The sequence below is a fragment of the Neovison vison genome, chromosome 5 (assembly GCF_020171115.1).
Source record: "Neovison vison isolate M4711 chromosome 5, ASM_NN_V1, whole genome shotgun sequence".
NCBI lineage: Eukaryota > Metazoa > Chordata > Mammalia > Carnivora > Mustelidae > Neogale > Neogale vison.
The window spans coordinates 119,914,256-119,927,246 of NC_058095.1; positions in this window are offsets into that span (position 1 = coordinate 119,914,256).

The window sequence follows — 12,991 nt, forward strand, 5'->3', positions numbered from 1 at the left end:
AGAAGAACCTAAGCCAAAGTTAGTAGAAGGAAGAAAATAATAAAGATTAGAGCAGAAATACATGATCTAGAGTTCAGAGAAACAACAGAAACAATCAACAAACCTAAGAATTGGTTCTTTTGAAAATATAAACAAAATTGATGAAACATTTGTGAGACTAATCAAAAAAAAAAAAAAAAAGGAAGAGGACCAAAATTTTTAAAATTATAAATGAGAGAAGACATTACAACTGATAACACCCAGACACAAAGGATTACCAGAGACTATCATGAATAACTATATGCCAACTAACAGGACAATCTAGAAGAAATGCATTCATGACTAGTAACATATAATCTACCAAGACTAAATCAAGAAGAAATAAGAAGTATAAACAGGCCAATAACAAATTAGACTGAATCACAATCAAAACCCTCCCAACAATTATAACAAAAAAAGGCTCAGGACTAGATGTCTTCACTGGTGAATTTTACCAAATGTGTAAAAAATAATTAATGTCAATTCTTCTCAAATTCTTAAAAAGAAATCAAAGAGACTGTAAAACTCACAATCACATTTTTCAAAGCTAGCATTACCCTCATATAAAGGAGGATAAGGACAGGATAAAAAATAAAATTACAGGCCAATATGCTGATGAATATAAATGCAAAAATTCTCTACAAAATAGTGGTAAGCCAAATTTATCTGCACATTAAAATGATCATACACCATGATCAAATGGAATTTATCCCTCATATGCAAGGACAGTTTAACACATGTGAATAATTCAATGAGCTATATCACATTAGTGGGATGAAAAATAAAAATCAAATGAACATCTCAACAGATGAAGAAAAGTATTTGACAAAATTCAACATTCATGATAAAAAAATTTCAACAAACAGGGTATACTAGGAATGTACTGCAACATAATAAAGGCCATATATGATAAGGTCACAGTTAACTCCATACTCTATGGTAAAAGATTGAAAACTTTTCTCCTATGACCAGGAACAAGGGCACCGACTCCCAGTACTCCTATTCAGTGTAGTGCTGGAAGACCTATCCAAAGCAGTCAGGCAAGAAATAACATAACATAACATAACATAGCATAATATAGCATAGCATAGCATAGCATAGCATAACATATAAATAAAATAAAATGCATCAGAATTGGAAAAGAAGAAGTACAATAGTCTCTATTTGTAGATGATATAATTTTATGTATAGGAAATCTTAAAGACTCCACAAGACACACACACACACACACACAGACCCCTGTTAGAACTAATCAACAAATTCAGTAAATTTGTAGGATACAAAATCAACATAAAAAAATTAGTAGTGTTTCTATATACTAAGAACAAATTATCTGAAAAAGAATTAAAGGAAACAGTCCCATTTACAAAAGTACCAAAAACAGTAAAACATAATAGGAAACAATTTAAATAAGGAGGTGCAAGTTCTCTACATTAAAAACTATAATACACTGATGCAAGAAACTGAAGACACAAATAAATGGAAAAAATATTCTTTGTTCATGGATTTGAAAAATTAACATGGTTAAAATTAACATGGTTAAAATGTCCATACAACTCAAAGCCATATATAGATTTTGTGTAATCCTTATCAAGTTTCCAACGTATTTTTTTAAAGAAATGAATGAATGAATAAATAATAAATGAATCCTAAAATCTGTATGGAACCACAAAAGATCCTTAATAACCAAAATAATATTGGGGAAGAAGAACAAAGCTGAAGGCACTCCACTTCCTGATTTCAAACTGTATTACAAAGTTATACTAATCAAAATAATATGGTACTGTAATTAAAACAGGCACATAGACCGTTAAAATTAAAACAGGCACATAGACCGTTAAAACAGAATTGAGAACTCAGAAATAAACTCATGGATAAACAGTCAACTGATATTTAAAAAGAGCGCAGAGACTATTCAAAAAAAAAAAGACAATTTCTTTAGTACATGGTGCTGTGAAAATCAGACATTCATATGCAAAAGAATGAAACTAGATCTCTACTTTAGACCATTCACAAAAATTAACTCAAATTGAATTAAAACGTTAGATGTAAGGAATGAAACCATAAAACTTCTAAAGTAAAAGGCAGTGAAAAACTTCTTGACGTGAGTTTTGGCAATGAAGTTTTTTTATATGTGACACTAAAACACAAGCAACAAAATTAAAAAAAAAAGTGGAATTAAATCAAACTAAAAAACTTCCTCACAGTAAAAGAAACAATCAGAAAAAAGAAAAGGCAACTTATAGAATAAGAGAAGATATTTGCAAACTATATTCTGATGAAGCATTAATATCCAAAGTATGTAAGGAACTCATACAACTCAATAGCACAATAAATAAACCAGTTAAAAAATGGGCAAAGGACTCAAAGAGACATTTTCGCAAAGAGGATATTCAAATGGCCATAAGCACATGATAAATCATTCAACGTCACTAATCATTAGAGAAATGAAAATCAAAACCGCAGTGAAACATTATCTCACATCTGTTACAATGGCCATCATCAAAAAGGCAAGAGATGACAAATGCTGGCAAGAATGTGGAGAAAAGGGAATCTTTGTACACTGTTGGTGGGGATGTATATTGATACAGACAGTCTGGAAAATGGTATGGAGGTTTCCCAAAAATTAAAAATAAAATTACCACATGATCCAGAAATTTCACTTCTGCAAATATAGCCAAAGGAAACGAAAGCACTAATTTGAAAAGATATCTGTACCCCATGCTAATATAGAATTTTTTTTTGTGATAACTAAGACACGGAAATAACCTAAGTGTCCAACAACTGATGAATGAATAAAGGAAGTATGATATGTAGATATATGATAGTATAAAATTTAGCCATAAAAATAAGGAAACCCTGTCATTTATGACAATATGGATATACGTTCAGGTCATTATGCTAATTGAAATAAGTCAGAAAGAAATATACTGGATGATTTTATTTCTATATATACTGACAAAATCAAACTCAGAAACAGATTAGTTCTGTGGTTACCAAAGGCAGAAATGGGGGTGGAAGATTTGGGTGAAGGTGATCAAAACACATAAACCTCCAGTTTTATGAGAAATAATTTTTTGGGATGCAACGTACATTATAACTAAAGCTAACAATACTATTCTCTATACTTGAAAGACAGTAGATCATAAAATATTTCATAATAAGGAAAAACTTTTATAACTTTGTGAAGTGATCTATTTTAACTAAACTTGTGATGATATCATACATCAAATCAAAATGTTGCACACCTTGGGGCAGCTGGGTGGCTCAGTGGGTTAAGCCTCTGCCTTTAGCTCAGGTCATGATCTCAGGGTTGGGATCAAGCCCCGCATTGGGCTCTCTGCTCAGCAGAGACCCTGCTTCCCTCTCCCTCTGCCTGCCTCTCTGCTTACTTGTGATCTCTGTATCTGTCAAATAAATAAATAAAATCTTAAAAAAAAAAAGTTGCACGCCTTAAACTTATGCAATGTCAATACACGCATCAGTAAAACTGGGGGAAAAAATCCACAAGTTCTTACTCTCATATAGGCCTTGGAAAATTATAATTTTAATATTTTTTCTTTCAAATTCTTCAGTGGTAAGTTGTATTTTTGTTCAAATTATTTACTTCTTTTCTCTTTGGAAATATTAGATTACACATCAACACCAGACCTTGACAATTTCTTGCCAGTAATTGTGAGCTGAAGTGATGAGGGCCACTTTCAACCAAAGTTTTAAGAATTATCACATGGTGTCAACGTGCTCTTGTTCCCTTTCCTCTGAGGTTTAAAAATGATCCAGCTAGGGGATGTGCCTTTAATTTGTGTTCAAAAATAAAGATAATGTGGGGGCGCCTGGGTGGCTCAGTGGGTTAAAGTCTCTGCCTTCGCTCAGGTCATGATCCCGGGGTCCTGGGATCAAGTCCTGCATCGGGCTCTCTGCTCAGCGGGGAGACTGCTTCCTCCTCTCTCTGCCCGCCTCTCTGTCTACTTGTGATCTCTGTCAAATAAATAAATAAAAATCTTAAAAAAAAATAAAGATAATGTGGAATAGAAAGGCAGCCACTCCAAGAAAGACATAAAACATGATGAAATTTTGATCATAGGTTGGGGTTTGGTGGCTACTGAAGCATAATGTAACCAAAATTGATACAAATCTTTCATGCTAAAGCAATGAAACAAACAAGCCAGCAAAACAAACAAGCAGGTAAATAGTTAAGAAGCAGAGTTATACATTATTTAAAAAAAGGAAAGCATTGTTAATGTTTGCAGAAGAATACATAAAACAAGAATTTTAAAGCATAAAGGATTGAAGATATTCCACTGATTGATACTATTTCCTGGATTACAAATCTCACTCAAAATGCCAGAGTTTAAGTTAAAGTTTCCTAAATACTAAAACATACTGTCTTTGAGAAAGGATATAGTTCTAAGGATGAGCATAGTACAGGTGAAAACTTTAAAGAACTTCAGGAAGCAATTGTCTACAACTAAGGTAAAAAAACATAGAATAATAACTCCACATTACAATTCAGGTCCATAATTGCCTTTTCATAGCATTCAATAATTCTACAAAGGTAAATGTAATTTTCGATTTTCCAGATTTCATATTTCTTAGCTGCTAAAGGAAGAGAGACAAAGCCAGGGAAGGCCACTGTACCCATATTACTGTCTATTCTTTAAATAGCTGTCTCCTTTATCCTTATAGCTCTATGGAGTACTATTTTCTTAAAGTCATTGTATTCAAATTAGAGCACCAACATTAATTCTTAACAGTAGAAATTTAAAAGAAATGACTACATAAGTATTATTGTGGTATACACAGAATAAAGAAATTATTAAGTAAAGCAATACAGGAAAAGATGAAATATATTTTTTAGAGAACTACATAGTCAAAATGAAATAATGAAAATATATGGATAATGTTGATCATGGAAGGACCCACCACCAAGTTGTCTGTTCACTTTGACATTGACAAGGTGTAATTTTATAAAATCAAGTTGGAATACAGTATAAAACATGTAAATTGCTAACTAAATCATCACCGATTAATCTTCCAATAGACAAAAATATCTTCAAAGAATTTAAAGACAGAAACTCTTTGAAGAAAAATACACTAAAATTTGGAAGATATTAATAGCAGTGAGTCAACTTTAAGTTTCCTATATATAAATACACCTTTCCAAGTAAATACATTAGTCAAAAAGATGTATAAGATTCAAGTGTGCATTAATTCTTCTACTTTGTGCCTGTGCACCTACAGACTAGCTGAAGAGGTCGATATATTTTTGCATATAAAAAAATACTTGAAAGTAAGTGGAAAAAATAAGCATTGCCAATCATTTCCAAAGCATTGTCCTTTTTCCTTTGAGACTGCAAGCTTAGTGGCTGTGTTAATGCACAACTGTACTGTGATTAGTATCAAAATTAGTATCAATTGTTCTATATATCAACCTAAAAATGATCAAACATGAATAATAATAAATTTATATCCCACAATTCAAAATAATGAATGAGGTTAGTGATAAAGTTGTCAATATACTTCTCTAAAAATTAAGAATATTTTTCCCCTACTAAGTGTAATTTCCCACTATCCAATCGAATGCAATTCAATTTCTCCAAATTTGGACTATCAGAATTGCTAACTTTAATTTTATTATATCCACTTTTTGTATTTTTGAACACTTTACGTGGAGATAAACATTGCCTCAAATAAAAGCAAATGCTAGAAAATAGTGTTTTATACAAAACATGTGTGTCAGTTCTTGATTTCCTAAAATTTTTCTGAAGTTGCACTGGAGGGAAGAGATTTGAAAATCACTGAGTGGAGCTTTGACAGAATTTAATTTAGAAAAATTTAAGTAACAATAATAATTAAGAGACTAAAATCATAAAGCCTGAGGCAAATTTGAAAATATGGACCAAAAAAAAGTGGAGTGGGACTCTCAAATAATCTTCATAATGGAATGTAAACAATCAACACATGAAAAGAAAATGGTAAACTGCTGCCCTGTAATCCAGGAAGTTTATCAAGGCAAAAAAAAAAAAAAATATATATATATATATATATAGTTAAGACATATGTACATTATAAATTGACCTTATTTTTTATATATAATCACCTATTCTTTAATACATTCACTGACACCTAGTATTTGCTGGATTCTCAATTTCCCAGTGGGTTTCCATCATTGGTCAAAGACAGGTAAGTATCACTTATTAAAATATTTGTCAGCCATTTATTTGCATGTTTTCTACTGCCACATCTCTAGTACCTGTACATATGAGGTACTCAAATATTTGGAGAAACAATCATTATTTTATTATATTATGTTAATATTTGGTTTGTCTGCTTAATTCATTAATTCATAGATTATCAGAAGTATTAAATTTAGCTATCTTCAATGTTGGTTCCATTTCCCAGAAATCCAATTCCCATAAAAGGAGAAGTTTCCCTTTATATAAACTATTATATATAAAACAGGAAAAGTTATCAGAAAAAAATCATGCCATTTCCATCACAGGAAATAATTATTACTACATACAACAAATTATGTAACTTCTGAGTAGCTTTTAAGAACCAACATATTTTAATTAAGGTTATATTTTTAGATGTCATGTAAAAAGTGATAGAATATATTAATCAGCTTCTAAAAGTCCCATATTAACATTACAGACAGACTGAATATGAAAGACACTGAAATCCATAGAAGACAAATAAATAAATAAATAAATAAGCAAGCCAGAATGGGAGGAAAAGTTCAAGTAGGAACCCAAAATAGAAATAAATGACCAGGGGATGCTTCCTTTATTTAAACACCTCTTAGCAAATTTTTTTTTTTAAAGTGTGAATATATTTAATCCATTTTGTCAAAGCAACTTTATTTAGCTGGCTGTTTACCTTTCTGCAAAGCCTCATTACCCATAAAAACAAAGAATGAAGTTGATTAATGTGCTCTAAGTGTGATGTTCAAATTGTAATTTTCATATACGTAAATGGATGCTTCTGCAGTATTTTGTTTGATAATTTACAGAGTTAGCACCGTCCAAACCACTAATCAGTTTCCTTTTATGATGACAGCTGCAGAAGATTCTTTTGGAATGCTAATTTTCATTAGTGCTTTCCCTTCCTGCAGACTAGATGCTTGGCTCAGGAGTGATTTCATCCCTGCAAACTAAAGTTTGAGAGCAAAGGCATTTGGGCTATTCATTACTTTTCCAAGGGTGCACAGAGATAGAAAGAATTGCAAATAAAAAATCTAATATTTGGATTTCAAATATGTGGAATGAATTTAAATAATACATATGATACTGAAGGTGAAAAATTTTCACAAAAGAAACTTCTGTTCTGCTTGTTGCTGACTGAATTTGCTGAAGTTGGTATATAAAAAAGAGAAAAAAGTGCTTAAATACAACAAAATGATACTGTATATCAATTTGAGAAAAATAGAAATATTCATTTTCCTTATTTGTTTTCTATTAATTAAATGTTAATATTTTAATTAATTAGTGTTACAGGTAGTTTTCTACCTACAGAAGGGATTTTCTTGTATTTTTGTAGATCACTATTAATCATTTTTGGTTTTTCAATTAAATCCTTGATTAAAAAAAACAATAAAAATTGCTCACACTCTTTGGATGCTTCTCATGTGCTAGTGACATCAACTCTAGGAAGGCAGCACATTTCTCTCACTTAAAGAGAGGAAAGGAGGCAGTCCATGTAGGAAGAGCTTTAACACCTTCCATGGACACAATCAATCTATAGCTGCACATGAAAAAATTTCCTTGGGAGAGCTGGGTGGATCAGTTGGTTAAGCATGGGACTCTTGGTTTTGGCTCCTGTCATGATCTCGGGGTTCTGAGACAGGAGTCCCACATGGGTTCTGAGCTCAATGAGGAACCTCCCTTGCACTCCCCACCTGCCTCACCCTCACGTGCAAGCGCTTGTGCACTCTCTCTCTCTCCTTCTTCTCCCTTGAGCACACACTCTAAAATTAAATAAGTAAATAGATAGATAGATAGATAGACACAATATTTTTTAAAAAGAAAGAAGGAAAAAAATTTTTCTGAAAACTACCTAAACAAACTTCTACCCAGCAAAGCATACAATGACTATGTTGAGACAAGTAGTAGAGGCAGAGAAGCAGTCTTGCCAAAAAGGCATCCACAGTTCAGAGACCAAGAGTGATATGATAAACACAGAACTTCTCCCTGAGGAAGCAGGGGTCTGTGCCCTGGATCAGGAACCTAAACCCTTGGGAGCTGCACTGGATAGAGGAGCTCCCAAGTATATGGTTTTAAAAAGCAATAGAGTTTACATCCAGGAAATGCAGAGGGCTAGAGAGAACTGAAAGTCTAACTTAAAATCAGCCTAAAACTAGCTACTACATGGACCAGTGACAGATTTTTTTTTTTTTTTAAATCTGGCTCCAGAAACAAAGGCAACAAAACTGAAAAGAAACAAATGGGACGACATAAAACCAAAAAGCTTCTGCACACACAGTGAAGAAAACCATCAACAAATAAGAAGGTAACCTACGGAATGGGATAAAATATTTGCAAATCATGTATCTAAAATCATGGATCAAAATATGCTTTAAAAAACTCATACAACTCAATAAAAAAACAAGCAATCATATTTAAAAATGGGCAGAGGCTCTGAATAGACATTTTTCCAAAGAATACACAGATGGCCAAGAAGCATATGAAATGATGCTCAATGTCACTAATCATCAAGGATATGCAAATCAAAACTGCAATGAGATATCACCTCACATCTAATAGTCAGAATGGCTATGATCAAAAAGACCACAGAATAGCAAGTGTTGATGAGAAGAGAGTGGAGAAATGGGAACCTTCTTGCACTTTTGTTAGGCATGTAAATTTGTGCAGGCACTGAGGAAAACAGTGTGGAGAGTCTCCAAAAATTAAAATTGAAAATGGAAATACCATGCAATCTAGTAATTCCATTTCTGGGTTTTAGCTTGAAGAAAATGAAAACACTTATCTGAAGACATATACATCCCTATGATTATTGCAGCATTGTTCATTATAGTCAAACTATGGAAACAAACTAAGCATTCACTGAGAGATGAATGGTTAAAGAAGATGTGTTATATATTTACAATGGAATATTACTCAGCCATAAAAATGGGGAAATTTTGCCATTTGAGACATGAATCGACCTTGAGAGTATTATACTAAGTGAAATAAGTGAGACCGAGAAAGACAAATGCTATATGATTTCACTTATATCTGGAATCTAAAAAACAAAACAAGTGAACAAACAAAACATAAAAAAATAAAACCCAGATACAGAAAACAGACTGATGGTTGCCAGAAGGGAAGGGTTGAGGGATGGCTGAAATGGATGAAGGAGATCACAAGGTACAAACTTCAACTTATAAAATAAATAATTCATAGGGATGTGGTGTAGAGATAAAAAAAATCTGTACAAAGAATGGGGACTGCTGTCAATAATATATCACAAATTCAAAAGTCACCAAGATTGTAAATTTTAAAGTTCTAATGAGAAGAAAAAAAGTGTTATAAATTTGTATGGTGATAAATGGTAAATAGACTTAATCTGGTGATCATTTCACAATGTACACAAATGTTGAGTCTTTAGGTAGTACACTTGAAACTAAAGTAACACTATATACCAGTTATATTTCAATAAAAAATGAAAATAAAGATGAGAAAACTGAAATACAGAATTTTGAAGGAAGTTTCTCAGCATTACTTAACAAAGCCAGATTTGAGGCCAAACAATTTGGATTCAGAGTTTGGAATCATCATCAGGTATTAATATTAAATTCATAGAAAGAAAGCATATTCCTTCAAAACAGAGACAGTAGGTAGATTAATGCCTTGTCCTACCATGTATGAAGAATAAAGCTTAAACCTAGGTTCTTAATATCCTGCTAACCCATGTTTTATAGAATTGCTTCCATTTCTCACAGTAACTCCCACTTTGCCTGAATAGCAATATTGGTTTCTGTTAATTTGGAATTTTCATGCTTGGATGATAGTATTAATATTTTATGCCAGTGTAAATGCTAAGTATCCAATCAAAAGGTCTAAATATATTAATGTTCTGCCTCTGTGCATAGGTATGAGGAGATAAGATGAATTATACTGTCTGGGAAATTATTTTTGTACAAATGAGATATATTTTTATTTTAAAAAAAACCTGTTTGCATAAAGAAGACTTTTGATCTTTTCTTTCCTCTTTTGAAGACTGAGTAAAGTATTTTTTATAACATTAAAACAATAGTCAACCTTGGATTTTCAATCTTGATCTTTCCAGAGATATAAAATATTAATATATGTAAAAGATAACTAGAACTTGCAATATTGTTAAATGTAGATTTCATTTCCTATTTTTGCCTTACGTCTAATACTACAATTTTTAACATTTCCAGAGAATGCTAACCTATAAAAATAAGTAGTTTTCTGAAAAGAAACAAAGGAAATCAAAACTGCTGCTTGGCAAGTTATCATCTGTTTTCTTACCATCCTGTTACTTTCAGCTTTTCTTCTAATAATTAGTAAGATCTAAAGATCTTACACTATCTCCACATCTTCACCATCCATGTTCTCTTTAACCATCTGCATCATGATTGCCTCTTTTGTCAGACTATTAAACTGACTCCGAGGAATATTGTTTTCTCGCCCTGATGGTTATGCCACTATTTTATCATCTTTCCACGAGAATTCATAAATCCCGTCTTGGCTGAAACACAAATTCTTTTGAAAACATATACTTGCAATAATAATGCAATATGGCAAAAATTCTATTTCCTGTCTCATGATGATGAATATGAAGATATCTTTAAACATGCATCCCAGAAAAAAAGTGTATTATGAAAGACATTACCCATAAAAATGAGAAATACATACAGAAAAGTAGTGTTTCTAGGATTGAAGAAGCTATAATTTTTTTTTAAAAAAAGTAGACATTCAGAATTTCAACTAACATCTTTCATTTTATAAAAACAAAAAAAGAACTAGTGGTTTTTCAAAAATCCTTAAGCAAACTTCATGAAAAGGTATCATTCTTATTGTTTCATTTCATTTATACAAAATAGATGCTATCACCCAAGTAGAATATGGTAACTTAATTTATGAAAATGTGAGGAGAAAAAGATTAATGGAATTGTAGTGTTATGGTAGCATTCTAAACATACCCATGGAAAGTGTAAATGTTTTCTAATAGACTTATTAGAACATTTTAACATGAATGGCTTTTAGCATAAGTTATCCCTTGAGAATTACTTTCTGATGTATTATGGTGATTTGTATAGACTTTTCTGTTATCACAATGATTGTGGGACACACAGGCACTTAGGAGGGAATGATGGTCTGGATGAGACAGTCCTACACAATAAAGAATTTTCCAATATCCCACACAATATTCTCATATCACACAATATTTACTTAGGTTAAAACCCTATTTACAATTATCTGAAGCTAGATTCTAACCATTTTACATAGAAGCACGAAATATTTGTCTTATAAATTTTATATGCATTGAATTTTCCAGGAATGCAAGAATTGTGTAAATTCAGAAAGGACTACATATATTTGGTTTTAATTTTTTCCAAATGTTCATGATTTCAGAAAATCATATTCCCAGTGGCAATGCTACTTGTGGTGTTTGAATCATTATTAATTTGCTTGTATCAATTTGCATTTGTAGCTGTCAGAAATATGATGCATAAACTGGTTTTTTAATCATATCTTGTAGTGAGGTAATATTTGTATATTTGCATATTGAAATATGTACTATTATATTATACATCTACTTCCTTTCATTTCTCCTTCATACATTTAGGACATTTCACTGATTTTATAAAATTACATGTATAGGTAGATTTTATTATCCATTATTTTTATTGCAGGGATTTTTTTTTAGCTCGCTTTACATTTGTTATTAAAAAGATTGTTGGCTCTGATAAGGCTGACAATCAAAGAGAGAAGAACGTTCTGAAATAATGAAATACCAACATATTTCTTATTCACAATTTTTTTAAATGGCAAACTAACAAAGTAAGGTAATTTGCGACGTTTGATATTGTTTTTAGATGTCAGAAGAAAAAACAATATGGCAGTCTTTTATTATTTTCACCTTCATTTTATATTCAGCTACAATATGCTAGAGTGATCTTATTACAGAAATGGAGCTTTAAAAAGACCACGGAGTGGCATCGGTTAGAAAGAATCAAAGGATTGTGAGATGGTGCCATAAACAGAATTGAAACAGAGGCTATTCCTACTGATCACAAGATTCAGGAAAAAAAAAAATAATAATAAGTAAATAAAAAACAAGGCCCAGGTACAAAATTGACTTAAAAGATAATGATTTAACATTTTAAAGAAAACAAAGAAACAAATAAAGACAGATAAATTTCTCAAAGAAGGGGAAAGAATAGAGTACAATAAAAACAAAAAAAATAATGAAGGGAAAACCCAATTTATGATATATTCCTCAGAACTCATACATTTATTTAAAGCACTATTTTTTTTTCTGTAAAAGATACTTGTAGCCTCCTTAAATTAGCTTCAGTAACACATGGGACAAGATACACACATCCTCTAACAATATTAAAACCAGAGTGCAGCAACTCTGCAAGAAATCTAGTCATCTCATTTATTATGATGATTTATTATTCACCAAGCACCAACTCAATGCTTCTTACAACAGAGAAGGAAGCTTTTTTTTTCTATTTCAGATATTTTTAAATATAAATAAAAATAAATTGGAAGGGGAGGTGAATCACGAGAGACTATGGACTCTGAAAAACAATCTGAGGGGTTTGAAGTGGCGGGGGGGTGGGAGATTGGGGTACCAGGTGGTGGGTATTATAGAGGGCACGGATTGCATGGAGCACTGGGTGTGGTGAAAAAATAATGAATACTGTTTTTCTGAAAATAAATACATTGAAAAAATCTTAAAAAAATAATAAATAAATAAATGGAAGAAAAGAATTGTC